The following is a 14983-nucleotide window of genomic DNA, read 5'->3' as shown; positions in this document are numbered from 1 at the left end:
AGCAAATGAGGTGGGACTCATGAAAGATGTTGCCTTACATAATTTCAAACATAATTTGAAATAACCTAACCCATTAATGGGTAAAGGGACATGGTGGCTCAGTGGCTAAGATACTGAGCTTGTTGATCAGAAAGGTTGGCAGTTCAGCAGTTCAAATCCCTAGTGCTGTGTAACGGAGTAAGCTCCCAGCTTCTGCCAACCTAGCAGTTTGAAAGCATATATAAAAAAAATGCAAGTAGAAAAATAGGAACCACCTTTGGTGGGAAGCAGTGGTGGGTTTCAAAAATTGTTCGAACCTACTCTGTGGGTGTGGCCTCCTTTGTGGGAGTGGCTTGCTGCCCATGTGACCGGATGGGAGTGGCTTGCCGCCCATGTGACCGGATATGAAGATGCTGATGACACTTGTCAGAACCACCTTAAATTACCTCAAACACAGCACTGGCCTGCATAAGAATATGATGTAAACTTGTTTTTTAAAAGGCATCTTTGGTTTGCGTTAAAACAACTTCAACACACGCAATGTTCCGATTGCACCACAAACGCAGAAGTCATCCTTACTTTTCACAGAGGCACTGAGTTTTATAAATATGGGCATGATAGTGTAGAATAATCCTATCCAAGGACCAGTGGTGGGTTTCAAAAAAGTTTGGAACCTCTTCTGTAGGTGTGGCCTGCTTTCCGGGTCCACTGGTGGAACCTCTTCTAACCGGTTCGGTAGATTTGACGAACCAGTTCTACCGAATAGGTGCGAACTGGTAGGAACCCACCTCTGGTGGGAAGATAACAGCGTTCCATGTGCCTTCGGCATTTAGTCATGCTGGCCCCATGACCACGGAGATGTCTCTGACAGCACTGGCTCTGCGGCTTTGAAACGGAGATGAGCACCGCCTCCTAGAGTCGGGAACGACTGACACATATGTGCAAGGGGAACCTTTACATTTACCTTTAATAAAGTAATAAACACCACCTAGAGCCCCATTTTGAGGGAGATGGGTGGTTTAGAAATATGAAATATAAATAAAAAATGCATCCAGACGCTCTACATTAGAAATATATGGAATAAGAGGTCAAGGCAAGATTTCCAAGTAAAGACAATATAAGGCAACCTTTTTGGCATGGAGAAGTCCTTGCCTACAATCCAAAGAGACCTAATCTGGGATCTTGCTTACTTCATCTCATCTGCCATTTGGCTGACATTTCATTCCGTTCCATTTTACTTTTTAAAATTCCACCTTCCTTTTACAAAATGAGCAACTTGGAGAGCAGATTTTAAATAATAGCAAACCGCTTGGGGAATCCAGGCTAAGGATGAGCCAACTGTGGGCACATTGCCCGTTTCGTGCTTAAGGACAGAGCTTTTATTCCACAGCTGAGATGATCCCTGGAAGATCCCTAGCAGTAAACTTGCTCTCCCTGCTGCTGATCTTTACCCTGTCCAGGCCGTCTCTGTTTCACGTTGCTAAAATCACCAGCTTTCCCTCCAACATTCAGCTATCGTATTTGGGCTGCAAAGATCCAGATGACCATTTGATGACACAGAGGCAGATATTTTCTATCCCTTAGTTGCCACCTACCTTGGATATGATAGCCTTGCCCTTCAAGATGAAGAGATTTATTTATTTTTTAGACGTACACCACATTTATACAATATAGTGCGAACAGGAACTTCCTGTGTTTTTATCTTAGCAATCATCAATCGATATCGCTCACATTATATTATTTCCCCTTCTATCGTATTTCATTTAGATTTCACCATTCTTAACCCTCTTATTTTACTCAAAACTATTATTTTTGAGTGTTTTATATTCTTTCATTGATTTTTGTTTCTTTCCTCCATCCATCTATACCATTTATTCCATATCTGGTAGAATTCTGATTCTTCCTTTCCCTGTATTTCTTTAGTTAGTTTATCCATTTCGGCATAATCTTTCTTATTATTTCATCTTCATTTTGGGTTAGTTTGTTTTTCCATTTCTGGGCAAAGGCGATCCTTGCCGCTGTAAGTATATGTAGTATTAAATATTGGATTTCTTTTTTGTATTTCACCGACATAATTCCTAATAGAAAAACTTCAGGTTTCCAATCTATTTTAAGCCTTGTTATTGCCTCCAGCCAATTTTTAATCCCTTTCCAAAATTTTTTTGCCTCCTCACAGGTCCACCATAAATGATAATATGTTCCATGCACCGATTCACATTTCCAGCATTTTGGGGAGGTAAGATGAAGAGATTTAATGTACCTTGAGGCTGTCCTTGGACAGTGACAGGATATTCAGGGGTGGGGGGAATGTTTTGAGAGAAAAACACAAGTAAAACACAAATTCAGCCAAGGAGCTGTGTCACTCATGGGCTTAAGGAGTGAGATGTCACCCGGTGCCATGAATGAGTGCCAGTGGGGATTGACTCTGGAATTCTACTTTCTCATGTCTCTCTTATAATCTAGGATCATTAATCAGGTTCAAATTTCATCTTCAAAATCCTAGTTTGCGTAGCAACAACAGATAAAGATCCCTAATTTTAACATTACAGTATGTTTTCTGTTTCTGTTTAATTTAGTTATTCCTATTGACAAGAAAAAGCAAGGGAGTTGTTGAGCAAAAATTCACTAGAATCCTGGTTCTGTCTGGCTAGGGATGCTACCTCATCGGGTGAGGTTATAAAATCAGAAACAAGAACAGGACCCCAAATAGTGTTAAGTGCAGAAACCTACATCCCCAAGCTTCAGATATTCACCTCATAGAGACTAAGTTCAGCTGAATCTCTTCCACCACTTAGCAACATCACAGGTACCTCTGAAGGATTCCAACGTTGCTCCTCCTAGCTGTTTTATGAGTAAGGAAAAGCTCTACTCCTATCCCTCACAGAGACCCTGGCAGCTAAATGAAGCGATGGAGTCTAGAGACAGTGGAAAATAATGCAACACCATCCCTGAGGGAACGGGAAAGTGTGTAATAGCACTGAGTTCCCCGTAAGGAGCAGCCAACGACAAATAGAGGTAGGGAAATGATTCCAAATGATGTCACAACACACCTTTTCATTCCCACTTTCTTTTACCCAGTCTCCCAGATTTTCTTTCCTGGCTCCCAGTGGTTTTGATTAAGTCTGTACTTCATGCTAGGAGACTTGTCTGGATTTGCTTAGCCCGCTTGATTGTTTATTTATTTACTTATTTATTTTGCTGCAATCACAAGACTCAGCAGTATACCGCATAATTCAATACGAAACAAAACAAAACAAGCAGAGTAAAAATGATAAAAAAGGTCCATGGAGCAGCAATAAATAGGAAGAGCAGTGATCATTCATATTCATAGTAGAACAACTGGAGCAAGACACAAAAAAACAATTGCGCAATGACACCGTCAGATTAAACTGGAAGACCTATGTCTTTAATTCCCTTCCTTTTGGAAGGCAGGGATTTTTGGGGGCAACACTCACCTCTAAGGGAAAGCTGTTCCAAGGCATGGGGGGCGGGTGGCATGTTGGAGAAATCCCTGTTCCTGTTTTCCTGGAAGTGGCAAACTGCCAATCATTTTTCCCAAGATGTGCATGTTAGGCAGGTTTGTTCAGACTGGAATAGGTGATCAAAAAGGCTCTTTGATGACAAGCCAGATAGAGGTTTACAAGAGATCCATCCCAGTGGTGGGTTTCAAAAATTGTTGGAACATACTCTGTGGGTGTGGCCTCCTTTGTGGGAGTGGCTTGCCACCCATGTGGCCGGATGGGAGTGGCTTGCCACCCACGTGACTGGATGGGAGTGGCTTGCTGCCCATGTGACCGGATGGGAGTGGCTTGCCGCCCATGTGACCGGATATGAAATTATGAATTAGTACTTAGGTCGGTCCAAGTAGCTATTCAGAAGTTAGTGGTTAGAAGCAATCGTAAAGCAAGATATGGAATGAAAACCAGAAATATTTCGTTGGCTGTTTGAAAGGGAGTATAATATATGTTTAATTTTACACATGTTAGCAGCAGCTGGAATTGTGTTTGCACAACAGTGGAAAAACAGAGATATGTATAAATAAATTGACAATTAAAATCAAGAAGGCTTTGAATACTTGTTCACATGGGATTGGTTTTAGCAATTGCCAACTAACAGAAACAGAAATTAGAAATCCAAAAGTATGAAAGAAAACACCAATTATGTAAGGAAAGGTCCCTAAAATGTAAAAGGAAATATTACCAGATCATTATTAATGCGTAGATAACTGCGGGACATTACACACCCACCAGTGGTGGGTTTCAAAAAAATTTGGAACCTCTTCTGTAGGTGTGGCCTGCTTTCCGGGTCCACTGGTGGAACCTCTTCTAACTGGTTCGGTAGATTTGACGAACCGGTTCTACCGAATAGGTGCGAACTTGTAGGAACCCACCTCTGGATCCATCCCTATGCTAGATAAATTTCTTGGTTTGATTCAAGCTGAGTTTTCCAAAGAACACAGGACAATTTTTTTGAAGGGGAAGTGAAGGCAAAACAGTCCCTGAAATCAAAGTTGGTTGTGAGTTTTACTTTAAAAGCAGTTATTTTCATAGAGGAGTCTTTCTATTATTCTTACAAAGCACAGGAACTTGGTTGGGATTACGAGGAAGCATACCGGGTCCGATAGAGAGGAAATGCTGCTTGGCTCATTGTGTAGTTTTGCAATCTTTTACCCTTTGTGAATAAAGTTGGTGACCTTGGGGTGAAGGGTTTGCACAATGAAACCTCTTATTTCTCCTCTATCATGAGGAATTTGTAATACCTAGAGGGGATTTTCTTAATATTAAATTAATTTTGCCAATTTCATCCACATAAAACCGTGCTTTGCCAATTTCATCCTGGGTGTCAAAAGCCCTTTGTTTTATTGTCCTGGGGTTCATTGGAAGATCAGGTATGAAACAGACTTCAGAGGACAGGGGGAAGTATGGCTTTCTACCAGTGGTGGGTTTCAAAAATTGTTTGAACTTACTCTGTGGGTGTGGCCTCCTTTGTGGGAGTGGCTTGCTACCCATGTGACCGGATGGGAGTGGCTTGCTGCCCATGTGACCGGATATGAAGATGCCGACGACACTTGTCAGAACCACCTTAAATTACCTCACACACAGCACTGGCATGCATAAGAATAGGATGTAAACTTGTTTTTTAAAAGGCATCTTTGGTTTGCGTTAAAACCACTTCAACACACGCAATGTTCCGATTGCACCACAAACGCAGTCGTCATCCTTCCCTTTCACAGAGGCACTGAGTTTTATAAATAGGAGCATGATAGTGTAGAATAATCATATCCAAGGACCAGTGGTGGGTTTCAAAAAAGTTTGGAACCTCTTCTGTAGGTGTGGCCTGCTTTCCGGGTCCACTGGTGGATCCTCTTCTAACCGGTTCGGTAGATTTGACGAACCGGTTCTACCAAATAGGTGCGAACTGGTAGGAACCCACCTCTGCTTTCTACACCTATGACTTATATGGCTTGTGTTTGAACCCAGGCATTTGTGCTTAGTGCAATGTGTAAATCCCAGCCAATATTGGCCACTTGAACAAGACATGGTTAAACAAATAATGGTTCATCAAAGCTGGCCAATATATGCAGGGGTGGGCTGCTACAGGTTTGCCTGGGTTTGGGAGAATCCGTAGCTAACGTTATGGTCGGTTCATAGAACCTCCAAATCCCAACCCTGGCTGGCCCCGCCCACCTTACCTACCCCTCTCCTTCCCTCACAGGAGTCTCCACACAGCCCATTTGGGATGCAAGGTAAATGCAGGGCTCACACAGAGGCTAGGGGAGGGAGAAAAACGGGGCTACGGAAGTTCCAGGACAGCTGGAAACAAGCCCCGGAGCCTGGGGGAGGCAGTTTTTGCCCTCCCGGAGGCTCAAGGAAAGCCTCAGGAGTCTGGGGAGGGTGAAAAGCCCTCCTCCCCTGCCATGATGCAGGAGGCCAACCAGGCCATGCCCACCATAGCCACGCCCATCCAGCAACTGGGCAAAGAACCTGTTGGTGAAATTTTTGAAGGGGTGGGGCCAGCCAGAGGTGGGATTTGGAGATTCTCCGAACTGGCCATAATGTTAGGTTTGGGTTCTTCCGAACCCAGACAAACCCGTAGCAGCCCATCCCTATATGCTATATAGTCCATAGATTTCCTCGTGGTCTCCTATCTTAGTTTTAACCAAATCGAGCTGTATTTAGTTCCTTGAGATCAGTCAGTGTTAACTAAAGTAAAGGTAAAAGTTGCCTTCGCGCATATGTGCTAGATGTTCCTGACTCTAGGGGGCAGTGCTCATCTCCGTTTCAAAGCTGAAGAGCCAGCACTGTTCGAAGACGTCTCTCTGGTCATGTGGCCGGCATGACTAAACACCAAAGGTACATGGAACGCTGTTAGCGTCCCTATTTTTCTACTGACATATTTTACTGCTTTCGAACTGCTAGGTTGGCAGAAGCTGGGACAAGTAATGGGAGCTCACTCGGTTACATGGTGCTAGAGAGTCGAACTGCCAAACTGCTGACCTTTCTGATTGATAAGAATCTTAGGCACTCAGCCACTGTGTCCCACAGTGTTAACTAGGTATTGCTATTTGCCATGAGAAAACCTCTCTTTTTATTTTTGTGTGTGTGTGTGATATGTGGGTGCATGTGTAAGAATATATATAATTAAATGTATAATATATGGAAGATTTATAAATAAAGTTTACTAGCATAGCATGCTGTAAATGTGATCCAGCAGTCAGAGTGGAGGGGAAATTTTGTTTAAATCCCGATCATCTTGCACATCAAACGGTGGAATCTATTCCCAAAATAATATTAAAGCATGCATTTGGCAACTCAAATATTCAAAAAACATACTTTGCAATCCAAATTAACTGCCATCTTACATAACTGTACTAGCTAAGAATATTTAATATTTAATGTTTTAGAATTATAATGATTTGTTTTCAAAGCTAACAAGAGGGAAGCGGGAGGGAGAGGCAGAAATGCAAACCTTGAGACAAAAACTTTAAGAAAATGTTTTTCAGTATATTATATTCCAGTATTAATATTTCAGCATGTTAATGATTCAGACCAGGTGTTTTTCCTTAATAATGGGTAAAATATTATAGACAGAATACAAATCAGAAGAGTTGCTAATGGGAAATTCTGGGAGCTGCTGTCCCAAGACAGCTTCTGGTGGTTACAGGATTGGGGATGACTGTTGAGGCATCTATTTCAGTGGTAAAATTCTTTTCTTTTTTTTTGCTACCGGTTCTTTGGGCGTGGCTTGGTGGGCATGGCAGGGGAAGGATATTGCAAAATCCACATTCCCATCCAGGCTGGATTTAGATAAAAAGAGGCCCTAGGCTATTCCACTTATGAGGCCCTTTCACCTCCCATTTTTAAGTTTGTAAATTACATGAGAGACAATAAAATACATCATTACTGTGATATATATCAATATATATCAATATATATAGCTGGCCTCCTGACGGAGGGCGGCTCTGCTCTGCGGCAAAGGCAGCGAGGCCAGCCGCCTCCCCTGCTGCGCTCAGCTGCCCGGCTCGGCCCCCTCGCCCTCACCTGCCTGGCCGCTGGTGGGCTCCGCGTCGATGGGGCGGCTACTGCGAGCGGCCGCGCCTCTCGCCCGACCGCCGGTGCCGGGAACATGGGCGGGCTCCCCAACTGCCGCGGCGCTGGAACGATCTTAACCAATACATTTTTATGTTTGTTTATTAGTCATATGCGTAGAATTTCTCCTTATTTTCGGTTCAGTGTTTTAGTGTTCATTGTTTTTAGAATAGTGTAATTTTAATTTTGCTAACAATTTGAATGTAGGCCCCTCTTGATCTTGAGGCCCTAGGCTGAAGCCTAGTTAGCCTATAGGAAAATCCGGCCCTGTTCCCATCCCACTCTGGGGCCAGCCAGAGGTGGTATTTGCCGGTTCTCCCAACTACTCAAAATTTCCGCTACCAGTTCTCCAGAACCTGCTGAATTTCACCCCTTTTCTATTTGGTATCTAAGTTCAGCCCAATATATAAAGTAAGAAGTGAGGACTGTTGCTTGTTTCTTGAGATTTGCTCATAGTCTGGATAGCAGACAGTAGTGGGCTGGAAGGGCAGTTAAGGTGATCTGGTACAAATTAGTTGCATTTCCTTTATTTATTTGTTGCAATCGTGATCTTATAAGAGGTTTCTCTACATTGAGAATAATGGTTGTGGCAGCTCCAGGCCTTTCTACCGTTTCTGTGTTTGGCTGGTTTCATTAGCTCTTCGGAACCTGACAGGTTGATTTAATGCAGAATTTAAAAAAATTCAAGAAACCATTTCCATCAAAAATAAAAAGAAATAAGACCAGAGCAGTATATCATTCAGAGATGCTACAAGGAGCCTCCTCTGAGAGGCATAGGTTATTGGGCTCACCAGAGACTTTAATCTCCGGAGCAACTATTACTGTTCTCCTGTGGCGTTTGGTATGGAAATAATGACCTCACGATTTCACCACCATATGGCATAATTTTTTGGGGAGGAGAACTCCAGGTCTCCATTAGCAGAATGGACAAGTGGGCCCCCAACTGTGTTAGGCAGGCTTACCACATTGCCATCTGAAGAGCATTTCCGGTAGACTTATTAAAGCCGAAGTCTTAAATTACCTAATTGCAGTAGTTGAGCTTTTGCCCTAAGGGCTGAAATTCACTGGAAGCCTTCGGTATCCACGCAAAGCTTTGAAATCTAACTTTGATTGCTAAAATTATCATATCGAATTCAAAGATACTGATTTTCTAATGCTCGGAGTAAATAATCCCTTCCTATTCAGTTTAGCTCTCCTCTAACTTATTTCCCCCCCCCCGGTCCTCCGAGCCTCCTGTGTGGCTGTCCGGTTAAAACAAGGGCCACCCATCACTATATCCAGGACGACCCCCCCCCCTCACCAGATTAGCCATCATTTTAAGTCAATGGTATAGAGGTTCAGAGTCAACAGTGGAAATATCCCAGCCTGGTGATGGAATAAACGCACATCTGGATTTGATTACTGGAAAAGCAGCTTGGGAGCAGCGAGAATGTCAGTCTCCCTTTAATTCCTTCTACAGCTATTGTCCTCTTCCAAGCTGAAGATCTCGATGATAAAATCTCCATCTCCTGGGCCAGAAGATTTTACCTTTTCTTGTGCAAACTATTCTTAAGGTTTGTGGGATCTCTGTATCTCAATCCCAGGACTTTCCCAAAGAACTACATTTTGTGATTTGTGATTTTGTGATTTTATTAATATTTGTAGGCCGCCCTTTTCCCTGAGGGGACTCAGGGCGGCTCACATAAAATCGGGGAGGGGGAATACAGACGTTAAGATAGAGACATATAATAAAATAGTAAACAACATACATTCATCATTCGGGAGGGGTAACTATCATTGTCCCCAGGCCTGACGGGCGAGCCAGTTCTTAAGGGCTATGCGGAAGGCCTGGACGGTGGAGAGGGTGCGAATCTCCACGGGGAGCTCGTTCCAAAGGGTCGGGGCTACTACTGAGAAGGCCCTCCTCCTTGTAGTTGCCAGCCGACACTGGCTGGCCGATGGAATACGGAGGAGGCCTAATCTATGTGATCTTATTGGTCGCAGGGATGTAATTGGCAGAAGGCGGTCTCTCAAGTATCCAGATCCACTGCCATGTAGGGCTTTATGGGTGACTAATAGCACCTTGAAGCGCATCCGGAGATCGACAGGTAGCCAGCGCAGCTCGCGGAGGATAGGTGTTATGCGGGTGTACCGAGGTGCACCCACAATCACTCGCGCGGCCGCGTTCTGCACTAGCTGAAGTCGCCGGATGCTCTTCAAGGGCAGCCCCATGTAGAGCACATTGCAGTATTCCAGCCTAGAGGTCACAAGGGCCCGGGTGACTGTTGTGAGAGCCTCCCGATTCAGGTAGGGTCGCAACTGGCGCACCAGGCGAACCTGGGCGAATGCCCCCCTGGTCACAGCCATTAAGTGGTGGTCAAACGATAGCTGTGGATCCAGGAGGACTCCCAAGTTGCGAACCCTCTCTGAGGGGTATAGAATTTGACCCCCCAGCCTGAGAGATGGAATATTGGTGGAATCTTTGGGAGGGAAACACAACAGCCACTCGGTCTTTTCTGGGTTGAGCACAAGCTTGTTAACCCTCATCCAGTCCATAACGGCTTCAAGGCCTCGGCTCATCACGTCTACCGCTTCATTGAGTTGGCACGGGGCGGACAGATACAATTGAGTATCGTCCGCATATTGATGGTATCTAATCCCGTGCCTGCGAATGATCTCTCCCAGCGGTTTCATGTAGATGTTGAATAGTAGGGGGGATAAGACCGAGCCCTGAGGCACCCCATAAGTTAGGGGCCTAGGGGACGATCTCTGCCCCCCCACTAACACCGACTGCGACCTGTCCGAGAGGTAGGAGGAGAACCACCGCAACACGGTGCCTCCCACTCCCACCTCCCGCAGTCGTCGCAGAAGGATACCATGGTCGATGGTATCGAAAGCCGCTGAGAGGTCAAGGAGGACCAGGATGGAGGAGTGTCCTCCATCTCTGGCTCTCCAGAGATCATCGATCAATGCGACCAAAGCGGTTTCTGTGCTGTAACCGGGTCTGAAGCCTGACTGGAAGGGGTCTAGGTAGTTTGCTTCCTCCAAGGACCGTTGGAGCTGGAAGGCCACCACCTTCTCAACAACCTTCCCTAGGAAGGGAAGGTTGGAGACTGGACGATAGTTATTAAAAACAGCTGGATCCAAAGATGGTTTCTTCAGGAGGGGTCTCACCACCGCCGCTTTCAGTGCAGCGGGGAAGTTCCCCTCCCGAAGAGAGGCGGTTACAACCGCCTGGATCCAGCCTCGTGTCACCTCACTGCAGTTAGTAACCAGCCATGAGGGACACGGATCCAGTACACAGGTGGAGGTACTTACAGCCCTCTTGGCCTTGTCCACATCCCTGGGGGTAACGTCCTGAAATTTTAGAGATAGAAGAAAGATTCCCTAGTTCCTTGTTCTTCCTAGCCAAAAGACTTTATGGTCCTCATTTCCTGAACTGGTGAGCCTCCTTATAAAAGGGGTCCAATTTGCTTCTGGCTCTTCCTTTTTTTTGGTACTGCTGAAAATGGAAGAACCAAGCTAGTACGTGGACTAGTCCTATGCTTGCATGACCTACATAATCTGGTCATTTTATTTATTTATTAAATGTATGCATCTTACATTGATGCAATTATGGGTAGTTTAAGAATGATAAAAACATAATATATAAAGAAGTTAAAATTAGCAAGGATTAAATAGAAAGTTGTTATGGCCCAGCAGGAGCCGTTGGGGCTGCCACCGGACTCCGACAGCGAGGGGCCCTATGAGTCGGCTTTGGAGGATGTGGAGGACCCTGGACAGGGTTCCTACTCCGAGCAGGGCTCAAAGAGGCTGGTTGGCCACCAGGAGGCGTCTGAGCCTTGGACCAGTGGGGAGGAGACAAGGGAGTGTGATCCTGACGTCAACAGTGTGGAGGAGCCAAGGGAGTTGTTCCTGGATGTCCGACACCGGAGAGCTAATAGGCGTAAGGAACAGTTGCACAAGTACAGGAGGTAATTGCACTCAGCTGGTGGTCATTAGGCTCCTCTCAAGACTATAAAAGGAATGCTTGTGCACATGCCACTTTTGCAGGAGTCAACACATTAACTAATGTTGGAGAACTGTAGTGTTAGCTTGGCAGGCTGGATAGCTGCCAAGGCTTGTCTGTGCTGGATACCTGCCAAGGCTTGTCTGTGCTGGATTGCTGCCAAGGACCTGTCTGTCTGTTAATAAATTCCATAAAGTATCTTTGGCTCGGCGTGCTTTGGTGTGGGACAACAGGGGTCAGAACAGAAAGTAAAAACCAAGAGGATGGGTGGCAAGGAGTCGGATCTTCTCTCTGCCCCATCAGGCACTCCCAGCATAAAACATCCCCATTGGGCCCCAGGCCAGCCAGCAAAACCCAGTTTTGAGCCCTTTGGAAGGCCAAAAGGGTGGAGGTGCATCTCATCAGTAGCAGAATATTTCAAAGGGTAGTGTAGGAGATGACCAGGCTTAGCCTGAGAGAAAGGTCAAATGTGTCATCAGTCTCTTTGAGCCCACAAGAAACCTAAGTCCAGCCCACCTTGAATTCCATTAATTCTTACCTACCACCAATTTGCTTTGACCATTAGTAGTTCAGATTCTTGTAGAGAGCTTAAGCTTGTAATAAAGCCTGTATATTCATTTGAACTGCCTGGACCCCTGATTTCTTATGCTTGACAGGCAGGGGCCATAGTAGAAAAGGCTCTTTTCCTTAGATCCTACCAGCTGAAATTTCTTGACAGTCGGGGTGTCAGCCTCTGCTTTGCTGCTGCTTCGGCTGCCATTGAAACGGGGAGGGGGGGGCATGGTATTTGGGAAGGGAATTGTTATGTGCTGGAGGAAGATTCTAGACGCTGACCTGACCATCTCATTGCGCATGTGGAGGAAGGGAGTTTCCCACCAAGGTTAACTGTCCAGCATTCCATCCTGGTGATGTTTTTTGAAGATATCTCCCACCTGACAGTTGGGTTGAATTATAATTGGACTATGGACTGGGGTGCCAAGGGGAGGGGATTGAATTATACATGATATTCTTTGCTTTCGCGCCTAATTAACCAGATTCAGCTTCGCTTCGCTACTGTTCATTTGTAATTAGTAAAAGTACACTTAATTTCAAACAAATGGAGTTGAGTGGTTTTCTTTCCTGATTATTAAATGAAGTCGCACCTGACACGGCGTTTGTAGCAAGCCTTTTTTGCTGGAGTGGGTAGAATGGGACAATCCCATTAATAAGCAATTTCTGAAGGTGGTTTAGCCTAGATTTGCCCATCATTCCAAGATGTAGTACAGTGTTTCTCAATTTTTGCAACTTTGAGATGTGTGGACATCAATTCCCAGAACTCCACAGCTACCATACTGGCTGTGGAATTGTGGGAGTTGAAGTCCACATGGCTGAGAAACATTGACCTAGCAGGTCATTTAAAGGCCTAACAATATCAATTCCCCAAAGCAAACTGCAAATCCATGGAGTACACTTTCCATATCCCTCACTCCTCTGTTCCCAGCACCCTCTAAACCACCTTTTGTTACCAAGCTTCAGAAATAGATTCTTTCTTCCCATTTTGGCTACATGTGGAGTATGTCCTGTAGATACTACTAGCCAAAATAAGCTATGTAAATTGAAGTCAGTAATCATCTAACTATGAGCCAAGTAGCTTTGAAAAATGGTTAATTATTTTGCCAGAATAGGGAAGAGACACAATTTCTGTCATCACCTGAAATCTGGTTCAGGTCTAAAACAAAGGCCTGGAAAATGTGAAAAAGATGTCTTAATTCGTCTGCATGGGAATTTCCTACTAATCAAGAATAGTTTCCATTTCCCACCGATATTTTTTTCCAGACACAGCTATAAATGGAATATATGGCTAAATCTACTAAAATTATGTTCCATCAATATGCCCACCTATAAGCCCACCATCTAGCAGTTCAAAAGCATGGAAATGCCAGTAGCGTATAGCCATGTTGACCACATGATTATGGAGAATGTCTTTGGACAACGCTGGCTCTCTTGCTCAAGAAAATGGAGATGAGCATTGTGTCCTGGAGTCAGACACAGCTGGACAGGGAAAACTTTACTAGTACCTTTACTAAATCTATAATGCGAATGAATGTGTTGTTGCAGAAAATGACAGGCTTTAGACTTCTCAGGATACAGGAAAAGTTTATTTGGCAGCCAGGTTCAGAAAGCGAGCCCATGGCTTAGCATTGCAAGTTCTGAACCACCTTCATTATCGAAGCACGCGTTCTTATACATTCTCAAAAGCATTGCAACACGGAAACACTTAACTCTTAGTGGTTACCTTGAGGAGAAAGCCTTATAAGGAGATGGGGTCTTACTTCTCCTTTTGTTTATGGAGTACGTGTCATTAACGAACTTTAATTGAACCTTGGACTTTTGACATAGGTTTTGACATAGGGACATCTTGTGGTTAGGCACTGGCTTCCTGTTCTTTTGCAAGCTCCAACTCTGCCCATGTGGCTTTAATATAGATGTAAAGGGGCTCTGAGAGGCTGTCCAGCCTGACCCAGTAGGTTTCACACTTAATGTCCAAATCTCCTACTTTAGTGTGATCGTGCTGATCTGTGGATCCTTGTATGTGGCTGCATTCTAAAATGAAAATTTTCAACAGAGTTACTATATAATAGCAACAATGAACACTGCATTTATTTATTTTTTGGTCTTGTCTGAAGAGTTAAATGTTTGGCTTCAATTTTATTTTTAAGACCTGCACTAATTTACCTGGTTTCATGGGAAGAAAAAAGAATTTTTTTAACTTTTATTTTTATGGGTTTGTGTTAATTTTTTTTTAATAGAAAAAGGTTTTATTTCTTTTAAAAAACACAAATATTTCATCATTCGTCAATCATTAAAACATTGAAGTACAATTTTTTTTGTATGCCCCTCCCTTCCTCCAACCCCCCCAACCCCCCTCCTCCTCCCCCCCCCCGACTTCCCAGAACCCGTACACGGTATGGATTTTTAACTAACACAGTCTAAAATCTATTGAGAAAAAAGAAATAAAGAAATTAATGACACTCTACATTGACCTTAGCTTCTTCTTACTGAACTAACTTTTAACAGTTTAAATCATTTCTGATCTTAAGCATAGGCTAACTGGAATTTCTTGGTCCCGTATTTATTTTGTATATAGTCAATCCATTTTTTCCAGTCTGGTTTATATCTCTCATTTGAGTGATCTTTAAGATATGCCAATATTTTAGCCATCTCGGCTAAGTTTGTGAATGAACACTGCATTTCTGAGGGTGTCAATCTCGCGGTCCACGACCTGGATGCGTCATGTGCTGCCTCCGCCTCCGTCCGGTTTATCGAAGCAAAAAAATAGTCCCGATACACATCACATGACATCATCATGACAATGCAAGTTTGACACTCCTGAACTCTAGGGAATAGAGTTCAATTCCAAGGAGGTGGCTTTTAATCTCGAATTCTA

The sequence above is a fragment of the Thamnophis sirtalis genome, unplaced genomic scaffold (genome assembly GCF_051295495.1).
Source record: "Thamnophis sirtalis isolate CommonGarterSnake01/CBP01778 unplaced genomic scaffold, rThaSir2_p1.2 scaffold_3, whole genome shotgun sequence".
Lineage (NCBI taxonomy): Eukaryota > Metazoa > Chordata > Lepidosauria > Squamata > Natricidae > Thamnophis > Thamnophis sirtalis.
Note: the sequence above shows the minus strand (reverse complement) of the source record.